Source organism: Heterodontus francisci, chromosome 13 (assembly GCF_036365525.1).
Source record: "Heterodontus francisci isolate sHetFra1 chromosome 13, sHetFra1.hap1, whole genome shotgun sequence".
Classification (NCBI taxonomy): Eukaryota; Metazoa; Chordata; class Chondrichthyes; order Heterodontiformes; family Heterodontidae; genus Heterodontus; species Heterodontus francisci.
Window position 1 is genome coordinate 35945891 of NC_090383.1, and position 21033 is coordinate 35966923.

At 42.5% G+C, this 21033-nt stretch overlaps 1 protein-coding gene across 6 annotated transcripts in view; it reads left to right on the forward strand.

Moving 5' to 3' along the window:
• The window catches only part of LOC137376336 (unconventional myosin-VI-like), a 344835-nt gene that overhangs the window by 54009 nt on the left and 269793 nt on the right, over positions 1–21033 (forward strand). Inside the window, exon 1 of one of the 6 annotated variants that reach the window (XM_068044674.1) lies at positions 11884–12154. The exons of 3 other annotated variants lie outside the window; for them this stretch is intronic. The gene's annotated coding sequence lies outside the window, so the exon portion shown is untranslated. Of the gene's footprint in view, positions 1–11883; positions 12155–12682; positions 12787–21033 lie in introns of those variants that run through there. 2 more of the 6 variants (XM_068044675.1, XM_068044677.1) reach the window with 2 other exon arrangements.

Genomic DNA, 21033 nt, shown 5'->3' on the forward strand with positions numbered 1-21033 from the left:
TTCTCTCTGTCTCTCTGTCTCTCTGTCTCTCTCTCTCTCTGTCTCTCTCTGTCTCTCTCTGTCTCTCTGTCTCTCGTCTGTCTCTCTGTCTCTCTCTCTCTCTCTCTCTGTCTCTCTCTCTCTCTCTGTCTCTCTCTCTCTCATCTCTGTCTCTCTATCTCTCTGTCTCTCTCTCTCTCTGTCTCTCTCTCTCTCCCCGTCTCTCTCTCTCTCCCCGTCTCTCTCTCTCTCCCCCGTCTCTCTCTCTCTCCCCCGTCTCTCTCTCTCTCTCCCCCCGTCTCTCTCTCTCTCCCCGTCTCTCTCTCTCTCCACCGTCTCTCTCTCTCTCCCCGTCTCTCTCTGCCCCTTCCCCAGTGCACCCCCTCTCTCCCCAGCGCACCCCGCCTCACTCTCTTCGCCCCCTCTTCAGTTCAGGTTTCTTTGCTTTTTTGTTTGAAAGTGATTCCCACCTCTGTAGCTAAGCTTCTTAAATGTTCGATACTTAATTTATTTAACTTATCACGGGATGTACTGCTGTACAAACTCCTTAGCATTAAATGTGACCATCTCTTTTGTTTCTAGCACCGTAGTGGAAAAAATACAGAATATAAGAAAACCTGTTTGTTTGCTTTTCCACAATTTTACTCCTGTTTTCAAATCTCTCGCTTGTCTGACGGTTCAGATCGTGGCTTTGTGCTCCCAAGTTGTTAGGGCCATTTGGTGAGGGGAGTGGGTGTTTCCCACTGCTCAACTCCCCACCTGACTGCAGCAAGTGTTTTTGTTACTTGTGTTTAACCCCTTTGGTTTTATTTGTCAATAAACAGACAGCGACAGATTTTCTTGTAGGTTTAAAACAGAAGATTAGTTATTTATTGAGCAATATTCCTTCCCGAAATGGTTGTTGCTGCACCACTCACATTCACTTGCACACATGAAGCGGTAGAGAGGAAAAGAGGTAGGTGGTTTGAAGTGAGGTAGAAGTTCGTGGTTTGTGGTCAACCTGTTGAATCGTCTTGGTCAATTTCATTTTCTCCCTCCCCCTCCCCCTCCTCGCTACTTTTTCAGTCAGAGGTTCCACATGTTGCCTCTGTTGGGAGATGCATATCCCTCTCCTGTAGTGACCAGTAATTGCCCAGGATAGGCTCCTTCACACCTTCTTTGTTTCAGAAGAACCCATTCAATTTAGGAATGTGTCTTCACGGGTTCAGGATGGATATAATTGACACTCTTGGCTTGGAGTGTATCTTTTTGTCCTTAATGCACAGTAAGACAGTTTGAATATATAAGCTTGACCTTCGGTGTCTGTTTTGCAGCACATTGTCTACTTTTTAAAGGAAAAAATCAACTTTTATAACTCCTCAATTTGGGTTCTGTATTTCAATTACTGCACATCATGTGAGCATGACAGTGGTTTAAGCCCTTCTCAAGAGCCTTGAACACAAATGCTAGGCTAACATTCCAGTGCAATACTGAGGGACTTTTGTACTGTTGGAGGTGCCGTCCTTCAGAAACCTTAAAAACCAAAGCCCTGTCTGCCCGTATGGATGCAAAAGATCTTGTGCTATTTTCCAGAAGAGCAGGGGAGTTCTCCTTGGATGCCTGCCAAAGTAAGTGTCTCAGCAACATCACTAAAATAATTCATCTGGTAATTATCATATTGCTGTTGGTGGGATCTTGCTGTGCCCAGATTGGCTGCTGTGATTCCAACATTACGACAGTGGCTGTACTTCATTGGCTGAGAAGTGCTTTGGGATGTCCTAAGGAAGGCCATATAAATACAAGTTTGTCTTTTCTATGATTTCATGGGCCACTTGAGCTTTGCCTCTTTTATCACTTTTTTATGAGAAGTTACCAGATGAATGCCAGCTAAGGAGAGCATTGCATGTGTACTTCGTTTTGAGCAGATTGATTGGATATTGGTCTGGTGGTGAAGTTTCCTCTGATTACAATGCGTTAACTACATTGTAAACACCATTTGATTACTGTGGCAAAACTGTAAATGCTTCCTTTTAGAAATTGTGAAATGTCAGTTATCCTTGCAGTGCAAAGTGAGGTTAGTTCCCAGGTGAGCCATTTATGTTTTTTTTTAGCTAGGTTTTTCAAAATATTCTACAAAACAGCTGGTTTGATCTATATACGTTATCTATGATTTCTGTGATGATGGTGGGTCTAGTAGATATTTCCATTTTATTTGTTATTTTCTTCCCTCCCATCTGAGTAACCTGCTCCAAACCCCCATGCACGTGCTCTTTGCATAGGCGGGTGGGATGTTTAAATTTTCAAACATCTCAGCATATGAGGTCATTGTTCTTGGGTAAGCTGCTGGAAGGTTTTCTCATCGACTGGTCTACTGTTTCTTGGGTGACTTGTCCAAGTCTGGTCCAGCTCAGTTACATGTTGATCTTGCACACAAGATCAAGGACAGTCCGTCTGGTGAAGCTTTTAGGGATGAAAATGCCAGCTGAGACTGCCAATAAATGAAAGTTTCCTAATCAGGATTTGAGTACCCTTTGCACTGTGGCTGCTTTTTTGCATATAACCAGAGTGTGATTGTCTACTGGAGTGTGCCACTTATTGCGTACTTTAAGTAACCAGCACATATTCTCTCTTCTGCTGATATAATTAAAATTGTTTGCTATTTTTCATCATTTAAGACATTAAACTAAATATTCCTTTGCAAACCATGGAGCAACGTGCAAAAATAGCACTCCATATAATCCTTTTTAGTTGGCTTCATTATGTTGTCTATGCTTACACTCTTTTGAGATTACACTAAGGAGAAAGAATAAGAATTCAGATTTCAAAATCCAGATGCTGAAGACCAGGGCTGGGGAGTAAGCTTCGATCAGCTTTCAGGGAAAGAGTCATTGCTGGTACATTCAATCTTGCCAACATCTGATAATGCCACCATAGATTAAATGCATTTATGTACTTGCCCATTAGGGAGTTGATCAACCTTGTAGTGTTGTGCTCCTAAAACCACTTACCTCTGAGTCAGAATATTGTGGGTTCAAGACCCACTCTTGAGTTTTGGCCATCTAATTAAGGCTGAAACTTTAGTGCAGCACTGAGGGAGTCTTTCAGATGAGATGTTAAACCAATCTCATCTGGCCCCTCAGATGGATGTAAAAGATCCCATGGCACCATTTTGAAGAAGAGCAGGGGAGGTCTCCCCAATGGCCTGACCAATATTTATCCCTCACCAACATCACTATGACAGTTTGTTGTTTGTGAACTTTGCTGTGTGCAAATTGTCTGCCGCGTTTCCAATATTACAAGAATAACTACACTTCAAAAGTACTTAATTGGTTGTAAAACACTTTCGGACATCTTGAGGTTTGGAAGGTGCTTTCCAAGTGCAAATCCTCTTCCTCCCATTTGCCTCGATTGATGTGTAGAGCTTTACCCACGATTAGAAACAAATACACGACAAGGAGGACAGAACGGAATCATTGTGCATGCATGATGTTGCTGTGATGGTTACAATGGATTGATGCATTCAAATCGTGGAGAGTTATGATGAGTTTTCCTTTATGGCTCATTGGCAATCCAACGTATTTAAGAGATTTATAACAGATCAACAGTATCTGTACACATGGGACAGCTGCAGTGTATGAAGCCATCAGTTTGTTTTAAACAAAGCGATGCTGAATGTAGACTACAAGGAATGTTGTTTCAGAAGAGGTTTTCTTTTTCCTGAAAGACACCACTAGGTATTGGTTTGAAGTTCATTTGGTGCAAGTTATCTTGCATTCTGAATGCTGGATATCAGTGTTCATGTTGGTTTTGATAGCAGTATCCATTCCAGGTTTGTGTCACCTTTTAACTTTAATGAAACCAACTCTTGCGGCTGGGCAGTTGGGATGTAAATCTTTGTAAATTATTAAAGGAATGGTGCTGTTTAATTTATTTCTTTCTTCAACTGAGAATTTACTTGCTGTACTTTAATAGAAGATAAATTGAGTTAAGTAGTATAAGAATGTTAATATACAAATGTAGATATGTTTCCACGTTGGTATTTTTCAATTGCTGACTTAATTTTAATTAGTGCAATGCTTCGTGAAGGAAATTCATTACTAAGCACATTGCTTGAAACAATTATGTCATGCTTTATGTTCAGAAGGCTCTGCTGTAATCTCCTCCCCCGTCTGCCTCTCCAGGAGGTCTTCAAAGAAGGAAGTTGTTTTCTCCCCCAGCCCTCTGGGAAGAAGACAATTGATGACTATTGCACAAACTGTATAATATTCCTGCATCTTCTCAGTGTGTGGGCTTCCACTTTTCCTGACCACGAAATGAGTGCTCACTTTGTGCAGTGTCTATAGTTCAGGCTCTCTGTGTAACCAGCCTAAATCCAGTGAACTTGAGTTAATAAATGACTTGCTTGTTTCTGCTGTATTCCTTAAGCGGCTTTCAAAAGCAACAGGGCTACCTGAAATTAGACAGTGCCTTGTGAGGCATTGTGTTTACCTCTATTGGAAAATTGGTGTTGTCTGACAGATGAGCTCAATTTATAATTGTTGCTCAAGAAATAGAGATTCAAGCATTCAGTAATCCATTTTAAATCTTAATTTAAATATCTTTTGTTAAAGTCACAGTTCTTTATCCTTAAACAGAATGGATTTGGCTCCTCTGACTCACCAGTAATGATGATGTATAGACCATAAATGTCAGAGGTTCAATCCTTGATTTTCAATCTATGCTGTTCTATTGGGGAGAGTTTAAACTGATGGCAGGGAGAAGGAAACCAGGATGTAGCATTAGGAAGGATAAACAAAGCGCACAAGGGTTTGGAGAGACAGATAGCACTAGAGTAACAAATAGTAAGGTATTAGGTGTGGTCAGATTAAGAGGATCTACAGTAAGATCTAATTCATGTTTACAGTGCATGTCATAAATCTACGGAACATCATCAATAAGGTTGGTGAGCTGCAGGTGCAAGTAGCCACATGGGAATATGATGATGTGGTGATAACAGAGACCTGGCTGAAAAAGGAGCAGGACTGGATACTAAATATCCCTGGATACAAGGAGTTCAAGAAAGATAGGGAAGGAAAGAAAGGAGGAGGGGTGCTGGTATGGAATAAGGAGAAAATTCATGTTTGAGAGAGAGGATGTCCTGGAGTGGTCAAGGACAGAATCTATGCGGTTACAGTTAAACAGTAGAGGTGCCATTATACTACCGGGTGTATTCTTTAGGCCATCAATTAGTGGGACTGATATAGATGAGCAAATTTGCTGGGAAATTACAGAGGTGCAAGAACTATGGAGTATTGATAATGGAGGACTTGAATTACCCTAATTTAGAATGAGATAGTAATAGTTTAAAGGGTAGCGAGGGAGATCAGTTTCTGAAGTGTGTTCAGGAGAATTTTTTTGATCAGTATGTTTCTGGCCCAACGAGGAAGGAGGCATTGCTGGATCTGGTTCTGGGGAATGAGGTGGGTCGAGTGGATCAAGTGTCAGTAGGGGAACATTTGTGCAACAGTGATCATAGTATTACAAGGTTTAGCTTAACTATGGAAAAAGTAAAGGAGCAATCTACAGAAAAATCCTTAATTGGGGCTGACCAATTTCAGTGGGTTGAGAATGTACCTGTTGTGGATATATTGTAATGAATGATTGGCAGGCAAAACTGTATGGAACAATGGGCCCCCTTTAAAGGGGAGGTAGTTCGGGCACAGTCAAAGTACATTTCCGCAAGGGGGAAAGGTAGCGTATACCAAACCAGATCTCCCTGGATGACAGAGAGAGAGAGAAAGATGAAGCAGAAAAAGGGAGAGATTGACAGATGTCAGGTTGATAATACAAGTGAGAACTAGGCTGACTATAGAAAGTTCAGAGGGGCAGTGAAAAAGGAAATGAGAGTGGCAAAGAGAGAATATGAGAAGATAAAAAGTAATCTACAAGCCTTCCATGGTATGCAAATAGTAAAACAGTAGTAAAGGGTGGTGGGGGGGGCGGGGGGGAGCAATTGGGGACCAAAAAGGGGATCTACGCATGGAGGCAGAGGTCATGGCTGAGGTACTAAATGTGTACTTTGCATCGGTCTTTACCAAGGAAGAAGATGCTGCCAAAGTTGTAGTGAAAGAGGAGGTAGTTGAGATATTGGATGGGCTAAACATTGAAAAAGAGGAGGTATTAGAAAGGCTCGCTGTACTTAAAGGTGATAAGTCACTAGGACTTCGGGCGGTGCAGTGGTTAGCAGCGCAGCCTCACAGCTCCAGCGACCCGGGTTCAGTGCTGGGTACTGCCTGTGTGGAGTTTGCAAGTTCTCCCTGTGTCTGCGTGGGTTCCCTCCGGGTGCTCCGGTTTCCTCCCACAGCCAAAGACTTGTAGGTTGATAGGTAAATTGGCCGTTGTAAATTGCCCCTAGTGTAGGTAGGTGGTAGGAGAATGGTGGGGACGTGGTAGAGAATATGGGGTTAATGTAGGATTAGTATAAATGGGTGGTTGTTGGTCGGCACAGACTCAGTGGGCCGAAGGGCCTGTTTCAGTGCTGTATCGCTAAATAAATAAATAAATAAGGACCAGATGGGATGCATTTGAGGATGCTGAGGGAAATAAAGCTGGAAATTGTGGAGGTACTGGCCATAATCTTCCAATCCTCCTTAGATATGGGGGTGGAGAATTGAAAATGTTACACCTTGGTTCAAAAAAGGATGTAAAGATAAACCTAGCAACTACAGGCCATCAGTTTAACTCCGGTGGTGGGAAAGCTTTTAGAAACAATAATTCGGGACAAAATGTATAGTCACTTGGACAAGTGTGGATTAATTAAGGAAAGCCAGCATGGATTTGTTAAAGGCAAATCAAGTTTAACTAATTTGAGAGGTTTTTTGATATAACAGAAAGGGTTGATGAGATTAATGTTGTGGATGTGGTGTATGTGGCAAAACAGGCTTGTCAGCAAAGTTGAAGTTCATGGAATAAAAAGGATAGTGGCAGCATTGGTACAGCATTGGCTGAGTGACAGGAAACAGAGAATAGTGGTGAATGGTGGTTTCTCGGAACAGAGGAAGGTGGTGTTTCCCAGGGGTCAGTACTGGGACCACTGCTTTTCTTCTATATTAATGACTTAGACATGAATGTACAAAACACAATTTCAAAATTTGCGTATGAGACAACTTGGAAGTATTTTGAACCGTGAGGAGGGTAGTGATGGACTTCAAGAGGACATAGCCAGGCTGGTGGAATGGGCGGACATGTGGCAGATGAAATTTAGTGCCGAGAAGTGTGAAATACATTTTGGTAGGAAGAGTGAGGGGAAGCAATATAAAATAAAGGGTGCAATTCTAAAGGGGGTGCAGGAACAGCGAGATATAGAAGTATATGTGCACAAATTGTTGAAGGTGGCAGGGCAGGTTGAGAAAGTGGTTAATAAGGCATATGGGATCCTAGGCTTGAGAATTAGAGGCATACATGCAAAAGCAAAGAAGCTATGATGAACCTTTATGTAAAAAAAAACTGGTTCAATCCCAACTGGAGAATTGTGTCCAATTCTGGGCACCGCACTTTAGGTAGGATATGACAGCTTTAGAGAGGGGCTCAGAAAAGATTTACGAGAATGATTCCAGGGATGAGGGATTTCAGCTATGAGGATAGATTGGAGAAGTTGGGATTGTCCCCCTTAGAGAGAAGAAGGTTAAGAGGGGATTTAATAGAGGTGTTCAAAATCATGAGGGAACCAGAGAGAGTAGATTGAGAGAAACTGTTCTGTTTGGCAGAGGTATCGAGAACCGGAGGCAAAAGAACCAAAGGCGGCATGAGGAAACACGTTTTGATGCTGCAGAGGTTAGAATATGTGGCGAAGGCAGATTCAATTATGGCTTTCAAAGGGAATTGAATAAGCACCTGAAGATAAATGTGCAGGGTTACGTGGGAAGGGCAGAAGAGTGGGACTAGCTGCATTGCTGGTGTGGATTGACAGGCCAAATGGCCTCCTTCAGTGCTGTAATGCTTCTATGAATGATCCTGTCCAGGGTCTTTACAGCTGTTACAGTTTGCCTCAGCACTCCTGGATTAGTGACAATCAGCTTGGTTTCCTACATTTGGCAAATAGACTATAACAATCACTGTCAATGCATAATCCTGAATTTGGTGAGTTACTGGATGATAACAGCATAGCAAGGAGTGCACAATACCTTTGGGTGGGGGAGGGGAGTTTGTTTTTTGTGTGTGCATATACAGCAAAAGGGTTGCCAAGTTAATGTGCATAGCACATTGTCAATGCGTAGTATTTTACAGGCCATATTTCAATTGTGCAGTATTGTACAGGGCTTGTTACAGATCCGTAGTAATGTCGGAGTAGTTAGAATCACCGATCTTCCATAAAGGTGTGTATATTATGCAGACATTAATTGCAGTTATGGACTATCAAGCTACATTAACCGATAGCATAAGATTGCAGGAAAAAAAATCTACGTTTAACAAAGATGAATTGAAGTTAGTTCCGGAACATATGGTGGCAGTTGTTCCTCAGAGGTCTCGGTCAACATTGCTTATACCTTGAGCATAAGGATGTCAAACGTCACTCCTCAGTCCACCTCCCTCCCACACTGGAAATGGAGATCATTTTGATATATGATGAAACACATAAGTTCCTTTCTTCACCTTGTGACATAGCTAAAATGGGTTGAAGCCCTTGTGGGTGGATAAGAAAGATACATTCCTGGAAGTCGATCTGCAACTTTCTGTTGGGGGGAGGTGGTGGGGGTGGGATGGTGTGGGAGATGCTATGCCATTTGTATTTCTGGGATTTTCTGATTTTCACCTGATAAGATGCAATTTTGCTTTCTCCCACAACTTTCTAATTTCCAGTTGGAACTTTTTGTTCTTGGCATCACTCCACTTTTCCTCCTGATGGGTTTTGAGTCCTTGCTGGGGTAGGGTTTGTGGATTGTTGTCATTTTTCAGGAACCATATCCAAATGATGGGTGGACGTGTCAACCTTAGTTGATTGGCATCCTTCCATCTACGAAAGATGATGGACACGCAGCAAACAATCCATTTAGGGGGGTGGCTTTGCTTGGTGCACCTTGCTGATGGCTGTGAAGGCCAATCTTTGAGAGGCAGCTTCTGCCACAAGTGCTGCACATGAAGCTTCCAGATGACAGAGTTGTTGCTTATGATGTTGGCGTCTGTTGCCAAGCTGCTGTAGCAACTGGTCATTGTAGTAGTGCACACCAGTCCACAGGATGTGTCGCCGTTTTTCTCTTTCGCCAGCTAGTGCCTCCCAAGTGCGATAGTCGACATTTAGGGCCTTCATGTCATGCTTGCCAGCATCGTTGAAGTGGAGCTTTGGGCGCCCCACTGGTCATCTGGCCCTGGCTACCCCACCATATAGAATGTTCTTAGGTATGCACCTGTTTTTCATCGTGCGGGCGTGTCCAATCCACTGAAGCCGCCTCTCTTTGAATAGTGCCAACACACTTGGGAGCTCGGCCTTTGAGAGGGCTGCCGGATTTGTGATTTTGTTCTGTCGGCTAATCTGTTTTTTTGTAGAGCGGCAATGTCGACACCAAGCTTGTGTAGCTCACGGTCAATCAGTGCTGTCTTGCGTACACTTGCTGTGGAGTGTGGGTTGTTGCTCATTCCAGAACACGTGGTTCTCACATTCCAGCTTCCAAGCTGAAAGGTTACCTTTATTTGTTTGCTGTGTAGTCTAGGCATGGTTTTAGGAGGTGCAGGATTTGTGAACCGTGACACTGAGTATTGATGAGCTGTTCAACTCTTGGGGAAGCGGGGCTGGGGGAGGGCAAGAGAGCGAATCACGGCCAAGGCTGATTCCGAGTTAAACACACATTTTCGACAAGGTTTGCTGGTTACTGATTAAGAGCTGGAATCCTGCTTGATGTTTGCCTGTTTAGCCAAGGGCATTGAGACCTATTGCAGTATGATTCTCATTGGCGTGGCTGAAGTTTGTTATAATTTGAGGATTAAATCTGGGATCCCTTGGTCTATGTGACTCTTCTACTCACTGGATAAATTTGCCGAGCGAGACTGTAATTAAATTTTCAATGTAAAAACTGAGACATGCTTTGAAAAAGGTTTTTTTTTCTCAAAAAAACAAGCGAGTGAAATTGCCCATAAGATCTGAAGCAAGCATATGGTATGTATAATAAAAACAAGAAATGCTGGAAATACTCAGGTCTGGCAGCAGCTGTGGAGAGAGAAACCGAGTTAGCGTTTCAGGTCAGTGACCCTTCATCAGAACTGGCAAAGGTTAGAAATGGTAATAGGTTTTAAGCAAATAAAACGGGGGTGGGGCAAGTGATAACAAAAGTGAAGGTGTTGGTAGGACAGGGTCACAGAGGATAACTGACCAGAAGGTCATTGGAGCAAAAGCAAACGGTATGTTAATGGCATGTTGAAAGACAAAGTGTTAGTGCAGAGAGGGTGTTAATTGACAGAAAAATGAACAGCCCCAACCCAAAGCGCAAACATGAAAAAAACAGTGGGGTAGGTACATGGTGAAAAAAATGAATGATGAAACAAACTAAAATAAAATAAAAATAAAGTAAAAAAAAAAATTAACCGAAAATAAAAAGGGGGGCCCAACATGCTCCGAAATGATTGAATTCAATGTTCAGTCCAGCAGTCTGTAGCGTGCCTAATTGGTAAATGAGATGCTGTTCCTTGAGCTTGCGTTGATGTTCACTGGAACACTGCAGCAAGCCCAGGACAGATAGGTGAGCAGGGGGAGTGTTGAAATGGCAAGCAACCGGAAGCTCGGGGTCATGCTTTCGGACTGAGCAGAGGTGTTCCGCAAAGCGGTCACCCAATGTGCATTTGGTCTTCCCAAAATAGAGGAGACCACATTGTGAGCAGCGAACACAGTATACTAAATTGAAAGTAAATCGCTGCATCACCTAAAAGGAGTGTTTGGGACCTTGGATAGGGAGGAGAGAGGAGGTAAAAGTGCAGGTATTACACTTTAAAAAAATTTTTTTAATTTTATTTTAGTTTGTTTCATTATTCGTTTTTCTTACCATGCCCACTGTTTTTTCATGTTTGTGCTTTGGACCAGGGCTGTTTATTTTTCTGTCCATTAACACCCTCTCTGCACTAATGCTTTGTCTTTCAGCACACCATTAACATACCATTTGCCTTTGCTCCATGACCTTCTGGTCAGTTATTCTCTGTGACCCTGTCCTTTCAACACCTCTTTTGTTATCTCTTGCCCCACCCCAGCTTTATTTGCTTAAAACCTATTGCATTTCTAACCTTTGCCAGTTCTGATGAAGGGTCACTGCCCTGAAACGTTAACTTTGTTTCTCTCTCCACAGATGCTGCCAGACCTGCTGAGTATTTCCAGCATTTCTTGTTTTTATTTCAGATTTCCAGCATCTGCAGTATTTTGCTTTTATATGGTATGTATACATAGACTCTATTGGTTTCAGCCATTGCGTGTAATAAGGGGTCACTCCTGGAACAAACAGTCCAAAACCCTGAACCTTTCTGTGCAATGAGTCAGGGTACTGACTGATTAACAGAAACCGGTTGAAAATCAGAGCAGCTAATACCTTTCTAGCTTTTAATGAGCTGTTTTGATAGAGAATTCTGCATCAATCTTCAGAGGAGGTGCTGCTGCCTTTCACTTCATAGTTTTGTAAACCGGTTAAAAGAGTCATTATTTTATAAAAGTGTAAAGATAGACCACTGTAGCACAAAACAACCGAATCAGTATGAACCTTGAGTTGATTTGGGCAAGCTCAGCACAATCTATTCACGCGTGAAAGATTTTGGTAGTGGTTGGTAAGCTGCTAACCTTTAATTCTGCTACATGTAAGCTTGTGATTGGACATTAAGATCAGTAATTATCTTTGAAATATTGGATTAGTGTTGAGCTTGTTAACTTTTTTTTATTTGTTCTTGGAATGTGTGCATTACTGGCAAGGCGAGCATTTGTTGCCCATCCCTAATTCTCCTTGAGCAGGTTTTATCAGTTCTGTTACAGATGAATTTGCCAGTTATCAGCTTATGACTATTTTACTTTCTCGGGGTTTTGTTTCTGTACCTTATGAGTAGAGAGTCTTTAGTTTTGATTACATAAATTGTCTGTGATTTAATGATACTGTGCATATAAGGACTTGTTTCCAGCAACGTGATTTTAAACCTCTCCAAACTTTAATGGAGTGTGTGCGGAGAAGAATGAACAGGTACGACTACAGACTAGGTGACTAAGTTTTTGTTTTAAAATTATAAAGTTTTAAAGTTGGCATCCTTTATTTCCCTCACCCCACCATTGATGATTGTGCCTTCAGCTGCCTCGGCCCTAAATTCTGGAATTCTCTCCATTCTCTCTGCCCTTTTCCTTCTCCTCCTTTAAGACATTCCTTAAAACCCATCTCTGACCAAGCCTTTGGCACCTGACTTAATAGCGCCTTTTGAAGCTCGATGTCAAATGTTGACTGATAACACTGTGAAGCCCCTGGGGCGTTGTACTCTGTAAAGGCACTCGATAAATCTAAGTTGTTGTTGTAGATCAGTAGTTGTGTTTTAGGAATACTCATTCACCTCTGGGTGCACTGGCGATCATAACTGCTGCAAGCGCATCCTGTAATTTGTGCAAACACTTGATATTTCAGAGAATGCAAATGAAGTGTAGAGGGAAGAAAGTTAATGCAAAACCTGGCTCATACCCTACTCAAGCCACATTAAGTTTGCTGAAGGAAGTGCTCTGTTGTCAGAGACCAGGAACTGCTTTCACTCTGCGAGTCTTATTTTTCTTGTACCTACTACCCTTCCCTAGAATAACATTATTCTGCGATACACATGTTTATGCAAATTATTTAGGAACTTTGCCTGGTGAGTAATTTTATGCAAGGTCATTGCATTTTGTTTGTGGGTTTCTTCCCTGCTGCACAGGACTTTCAAACTGTGGCTTGTGCAACACTCCGGGGGTGGGGGGTGCCATCATGCCTCGGGATTGCCCTTCAGTTTCCAGGAATTAAAGACTAATCTTTAGGACACTACTGTCAGAAACTCTGGGGAAAAATCATACTGGCAATAATTTTTTTAAATTTCTATTTGATCACTTCTGTTTCCTAGTTATTAAAATAATTGGACATTTGGGGTGGGGGGGACGTGGGGGAGAATGGCTGACAGTCAAGAACCATATAGTTGGGTAATGAAAAGCCTGTTCGCTTTCCAATTGGTTTGGAAGACGGGGCGTTAGGATTTTGGGTGTGCTGTCTGCCCAATGGCAGGAGTGTGGAGGCAGGAGGTCATGTGATGACCTCCAGGAATATGTCTAACCAGAGAAGACAATCTTAGCTTGAAGCCCAGGAAACATTGTCTATTTGCTACCTTGTCCTCTAAATTTTGGAAATCTGGGAAAGTTGGTTAGGATGGCGCCTGCTGAGCCTGATCCAATCCTCAGCCAAAGCCAACGTGTTCTCTTTCAGCAGGAGCATTCTGTTTAGCGATCAGGGAGCTCTTGCTGATCCCTCTTGTAACTCTGGCTGAGATCAGCTAACTTAACACAGACTTTTAAGGCTGGTTCATTGAGTCTAGTCATTTGGTTTATGACTGACACTCAGTTTATAATTAATGTGTTGTATCTTCCTGTCTGCCATCTGTCATCCAATGTATCCTGATCTCTGAACCTTATTGGGTTCGCAATTTTTACTAGTTAAGTCTTTTTTACTTACTGCTATCTTATTGCCTTTTCCTTTTAAAGAAGTTTAACCGTAGAGAGTGACAGCAGTGTGGAACAGTTATTGGTCAGGGTTGTTTATGAAAAATGGTATCACCGTGCTCAGGGATTCACAGCCATTGTTTAAGAGATGTCAAGGCTGGGTCTGGTAATGCAGTCATGCTTCTGACATTGCATCTTTCTGCCTTCCATTTAAAAGTGCTGCTGAATGCTGCAGTGGTGTCGGCTTCATCACTGGGTTGGGGGTGGGGTTCTTTAAGTCTTCATCCATCGTTACTTCGCCAGCCTGCTTCAGTGAAGAAAAACTGTGGGTGGGTTGCTGTAGGCAAAAGTTTTTGGACAAGGCACTGGCCTTGTGGCTGAAGGCATGGGTTATGAATTGCCAGCCATGTCAATTTTCAGGCTTTTTGACAATGGAGGGCATCGCAATCAATCTGAATTTGTCTTCACCTGCAGGATGTGTGCATCTACCAGGTGAGTTTCAATAGTTCAGTAGTGGTGTGGGAACTCTGTTGTTTCAGCTCCTGGCCCACAGGTGCCGAGTGTTCCCACACCCACTTACTGCCACTCAAACTGAAATTAGCTAACCGGACACACTGAGCTTGGACCTGTCATCATCTCTTGAGTGTGTGGCTCAGCCACTCACATGATCAACTTACTGAGCCATTTGGGGATCAGCCAGTTGTTTTTCTGTAAACCTCTGAGGCCTAGTTTTAGCTGCTGAGCCCACAGTGCATGCACTGCATTTTACACTTTCTAAACAACTTAAACAGCCTAAACTATTTTGTAAGTAGTAAATGAACAAGAGGGGCGATTAGGTGAAAGAATTTTATGCAGCAATTTGCCATGATCTGAAATGCACTACCTGAAAGGGTGGTGGAAGCAGATTCAATAGTAATTTTCAAAAGGGGACTCTATGTACTTGAAAAGGAAAAACTTTCAGTACTATTGGAAAGAGTAGGGGAGTGGGACTAATTGAATAGCGCTTTTCAAAGAGCCAGCACTGTCATGATGGGCTGAATGGCCTCCTCCTGTGCTGTACGATTCTATAGGTGATCTGTTTTTCATATATACTGATTTGAAAGATTGCCCCTACAGACTTGCAGAGGGAATGGAATAAAAACATTCAAACATATACTGCAGCCTTCCCGGCTCTCAATTTAAATTACTTGTAGTAGATTGTTTTAAAAATATTTTTGCATAATATCTTGCTTTTGGCTAATTTTACAGACATCCAGTTAATAGTAATTTTCATCTGTCATGCTAATTGCCAATTATTTTTGAGGTTAAACGGTGGACTTTGGTTATGGTGATCAATTTCAGTAAGTCCACATTTGATATAATTGACTAACAAATGTACTTGCAGAATCTGAGCTTCAGACAGATCTTTGAGGCAGGATGAATATGATTTTTAGTTCTGCTACAAATATCTTCAAGAAAACATCAGCAAGATGTATAATTCTGATGTATTTTGTGTTGCTCAGTGGGGCCTGCTTTTATTCGCAATGTCTGTTTGTGCATAGGTGAGTGTGTTTTTGAAGATGGAGTAGCTGCAGACAGATGCTAACTTCAAAATATCTCTCTCTCTTTGCCATAAAAAGCATCAGGCAAAGTTCACATCGGGGTTGGCAGTAGTGACTTGAGACCTGTGTGCCAGGAACTCACAGTTCAAGTGCCCCTCTAAGGCTAATGTAAAAATGGCTGAACTGACCTCCTGCTTTCCAAGACACGCTAAAGGCACTTTTATATTTTGTTTTGCATAAGACCTGTGCCAGTGTCACTAGCATGCAACTGGCTGTAAACCTGATGTAAAACTGCTGGAACTCGTTAATATTGATGATGGCAAGAACCTTTGGGGAACTCACTCAATCTAAGAACACCTAAATTGAATATAAGTGGTGTTAGTCCATTTAATAAGTGAATGAACCATGAGTGTGCTATTAAACCCTTAGCCATGTTCAACCAGTAGACCGTGATTTGAGGTACGATGTCACTAACCTTTTACCACCAAATTCGGTTATAGAGAGATACAGCACTGAAACAGGCTCTTCGGCCCACCGAGTCTGTGCCGACCAGCAACCACCCATTTATACTAATCCTACATTAATCCCATATTCCCTACCACAGCCCCACCATCTACCTACACTAGGGGCAATTTATAATGGCCAATTTACCTATCAACCTGCAAGTCTTTGGAGGAAACCGGAGCACCCGGCGGAAACCCACGCGGTCACAGAGAGAACTTGCAAACTCCGCGCAGGCAGTGCCCAGAACCGAACCCGGGTCGCTGGAGCTGTGAGGCTGTGGTGCTAGCCACTGTGCCACCCTAACTATAAACAGACTTGACCATAGAGATACACATGGGCTACAGCTTTGACAAGGAAAGCCAAACATAGCAAGCACGAGCCCATAACAGGTTTTGATGCTTAGGTGTGTAAACCCTTCATCAGAACTGAAGACGCACCTGAAAGGTCATAACAAATCTTTTCTCTTTACATGTACTCACTGATTTGTGCATTTCCAACATTTTTTGTATTAAATTAAAAAATTCAAGCATTTGCAGTTTTTCTCTTTATTTTACAGAATTGTAATGAAACTGTTTTATGTTTGGTTTGCAATCTATGGTGCTGTGCAGTTATCATTTCTCTTGTGAATCAGCAGTTAGTCTGAAATTACTGTTCAATATCAGTCATATTTGTGACTCATTGCTTCTGCTGTATTTGCCTTCTTGCCATCATAATTTCTGTTGGACTGTTTCAATGTTCTGAGGATACCCCTAATTAAAGAGATTTGTTTATACGATCACCATGAAGAAACTCAAGGTAATTGTAAAGTTGAGCAGATGCTTGCTCTGTGGGAGAGATGTGATAATTCTTGCCATTCTAAAAAGGGGCAGTTCCTTCCCCCACAACTTTTCTTAGGAGTTAACTAGATAGATTTTGTTCAGGGATTAAGTGTTGCTGAATCCCTAAATGATCTGCACTCCAGGAAGCTTGGCATGCACATGGGCACATTTCTACAACTGTAGATTTTGGGCTGGATTTTTTTTTACAGGAGGCAGGATTCCCAGTGCTGAGCCGAAAAGGCAGGGGGAAACCCTGCCTCTGCATTTTTTTCAACCCCCCCCCCCCAACCCCTGGAGCAATCCTCCAGTCTTTTGAAGTGAGATGAAAGTTTAAGGAGGCGGGGTCCCCATCCCTTTATAGTGTTGATAGGAATGGGTATCCCACCCCAAGAGCTGCCAGCTAATCACAGGGCCGCTGGCAGCTCAGCAGTATCGGCAGCGCCACCGGAAGCAGTAGCCACTGCTGGTTCTGTAGAGACCTCCGACCCAGGCCCAGAGCTGGAAGCCCGGAGAAGAGGTAGGTGAGGCGGGATTGCCAGAGCCAGTCTGGATGACCCTGGGGTGGGAAGGGGGACGTTTGGTCCAGTAGAAGGGGAGTCCCGTGGGGTAAATTGGTTCCCAGTGGCGGTCCTCTGTGGTTCACAAATTGCCCATGGAGGAAGGCCCCCCCCCCCCCCCCCCCCCACAAGCCCGCAGGGAGGGTGCCTCGTTTTCCTAGGCCTCCCACCACCGCTGGTAGGATCCCAGCGGCAGCAGGAAGAGACCCTTAAGTGGTCGTTAATAGGCCCCTTCAGGGCCTCAGTTGGCTTCTGGGTGGGAAAGTCGTCGTTGGCCTATCCCGCCCCCAGGAAGACCAGACCTGGCAATCCCAGCGTCCACCATGAAACTCGACGGCTGGCTGAGAACAAAATCCAGCCCTTCCTGTTTGCCAGGATAGGCAACCACACTTTTTTTAATGCAGATATGTGGTTTCACGTTGGTGACATTTTGGATATTGCCGCAGTTGCTGTACGGGGGGCTGAATTATATCAACAAGAGGGGTACACTTCCATTTGATATGGCTGCAGTCTGATGCCAGCTGTGACTTCTAGTGCACAGCTTATTTTAGTCGAGTAGCTTCATGTACAGCACATCTGTGACTGGACTCGAGAATTAATCTTCAGATCAAATGTGATCAAATTCTTGATCTGCTAAGCAGTAAAACATCGCTGTGACTTGTATATTAGATTTTATGGTGCTCCCAATTTTGTTAATTTCAATTGGTAGAGGACACATTTATGTCTGCTGTCCCTTCCATATCAAGTTCCCGATTGTATCTGCTGTTGGAGCTGTCTTGTGCATATTCTTTGGCGATTAGTGCACCTCTTAGGACCTGTAAGATACGGAGCTTAAAGACTATTGCAGGGTGAATTGAAACCAGTCGGGCTCTAAGTTAGTTTGAAATATGTTAATATTTGCACAGAAAGCATGATGAAGGATTTGAACTGTGTTAAAGCTGGTTCGCTGGAGATTCGAGATGTGGCTTCTTCAGCCTCAGTCTATAGGTCTAGACCTGCAGTTGAAGAGGTGCATCGATCCCATTGTGGATTCTGCCCATCTGCAAAATATGAATACTCAGGGTGTCTGTGGTTGCTGAAGGCACATAGGTATTTTCTGGGCCTCTTAATAAAAAAAAACTGAAGCTGTTGGAAGACATGCACCCACTTGTTCATTCGTGTGGTGTTCATTTTTTTTTCAGCACCTGTTGAAGTGCAGGTAAAGCTGCTGGCAGAAAATGTACTTGCATTATTCAGTGGCTTTGTGTTCCAAGGAGTCATTCAGTAGTCCCATTTGGAACTGCTTTCTCTAGGACTCAGAGAATATTACTGCGTTGGAACATAGGAATTGCTGTGCTGAGGCATTTCCATTTGCAACACTAGTTTCCTTCAATGCAGAACAACTCACTTATTCTTTTATGACTTCCAAGGTCACCTTGTTTAAAAAGTGAACTCAATTCCAGTTATTTTTAAAAACTTACTTTATAACTTTGTGCTTCAGAATATGGTAGAATGATCTCTTATGCGCATGCATATATGTGTACATGGTATTTACCACTTGACGCTTCTGATGCTTTAATAAAAGTCTATTCATTTTCTGAACATCATAATGTGTCACATGCCTAATACTCCTGGACTCCTTGGGACAGTTTTATGATGAGATTTCACACTCTGTCACCAAGTTATGCCTATTTGTTTTAACATGTTCTAAGTGTCCTCATGTACTTCATATTTGTTCCAAGTGCCATGATTTCATGTTACAAAGTCCCTATTCAGCACAATGATTCGAATAATTGTATTGTGGTGGGGGCGGCGGTGTGTAACGAGCTGTGGAACTACATTTGAAATGAGAAATTAATTTTTTTTCCGTGATGCTGATTTTAGGATAATAGGTTCTCCATTTTTATTGACAGCCCCTCACTGATGCAAAGTAATAGTGTGCCAGGCACAGCTGTAACTGGCCTATCAGGTGGGTTTCTGTGCTATCTGACTGAGGGGAAGGGGTGGAGGTAGAGTGTGCGGACATGCTGTGATGTACAGCAACCTCCCTCTGCCGTCCTATAATGAAATATTTCAGTTGTTGGACTACAGCTATTTCAGTTGGTTTCTGCTTCTCCATCCTGCATTCAAATGCATCAGAAGATCGCCAACTTTATAATCGAGCTGTACTTATGTTTTTGCTTTTTATCATTTAACGTGCTATATTTTAATCGTTTCCTGCCATCCGCTTGTGTACTATTTCAGAAGTCTACCTTTATAATGAAATTGGCAAAAGCTTAACCTTTGCCCATTGGGTCAAAATGCTGGAACTCCCTCCCTAACAACGCTGTGGTTAACCTATACCATTTGGACTGCAGCAGTTCAAGAAGGCGGCTCACCACCACCTTCTCAAGTGCAATTATGGAAGGATATTAAATGTTGGCCTTGCCAACGATGCTCACATCCCATGAATGAATAAAAAAATTCTTCAAGATTAATATGTTTCTCAATTCAGTTTAAAAAAACTTCCATTGAATTTGCAGCATCTGTGGCCTGCTGACCTCTTGCTTTACAGCATAAATTTCTGACCATCGTTCTCATTCTAGATCCATAGCAACTGTATGAGTGTTTGCAACAAATGAAGTGAATGATTTGAAGAGCATATGGTCAGCCCATTCTCTTCACTGCATTCATGGAATCATAAAGCATGGAAGGAGGCATTCACCCATCGCACCACTTGAGTAGAGCTATCAAATTAATCCCTCTTCTCTTTCCCCATAGCCCTGTAATTATTTTCCCTTCAAATATTTATCAGTTCTCTTTTATAAGTCGGTACTGACTGCTTCCACCACTCTTTCAGGCACTGCATTCCAGATCTTAACAACTCGCTGTCTTTTTAAAAAAAAAGTTTCCTTATGTTGCCTCTGGTTCTTTGACCAGTCATCTTAAATCTGTGGCCCTTGGTTGCCAACTTTTCTGTCACTTGAAACAGTTCCTTCTAATTTATTCAATCAATATTTCTGTTAACCTTGTAAGAACAATCCCATCTTCTCCATGTAACTCAAGTCCCTCATCCCTGATACTGTTCTAGAAAAACCTCTTCTGCACCCAATCCAAGACCTTAACATCCTTCCTAAAATGTGCCAAGAATTGAACACAATAGTTCAGCTAAGGCCGTATTAGTGTTCTAGCAGGCATAATCTCCTTGCTTTTGTACTCTATGCCTCTATTTATGAAGCCAAGGGTCATTTATGCCTTTTTAACAGCCTTCTCAACTTGTCCTGGCACTTTCAAAGATTAGTGTCCATAGAAATCCCCCCCCGCCACCCCCCAATGTGTCTCTGTTCCTGCACCCCCTTGAAAGTTGTGTCATTGAGTGTATATTTCCTCTCCTCATTCTTCCTACCAAATGCATCACTTCTCATTTCTCTGCGTTAAATTTAATCTGCCATATGTTGGTCCAATTCACCAGTCTGTGCATGTCCTTCTGATATTATCTTCCTCATCATGCCATCTACAAATTTTGAACTGATGTGCTGTATTCCCTCGTCCAAGTCATTAATGCATAACAAGATTAATGGTTCTCATACTGACCCTTGGGGACCACCACTTTCTTCCTGTGTGGAAAAAACAACCATTCACCACTACACTCTCCTTTCTATCTCTCATCCAATTTTGTATCCACACAGCGACCGTCCCTAAAAAGCCAGGGGTTTTAATTTTGCTCACAAATTATGTGGTCCTTTCAGACACCTGCTGACTCATCATCTTTATTGGATTCTTCAACTTTTTGTAGTTCTGGCTTGTTGCACCATTTTGACAGGAGTATTAAAACATATTTAAACTTTGAGCTGCCACTAAACTGCACTATTAGAACTGTAAATGAACATTTTCATTTTGCTATCAAGAAATCTAAGCGAAGGATTAAAAAAGATGAGTGGAAAAATAGAAATTGATCGTGAGGCCATGCTAGTTCATACAGATTGTAGGAGGAAGGAAAAACTAGGGGAACAGAGGGACTCCACAGATTTGGGAAA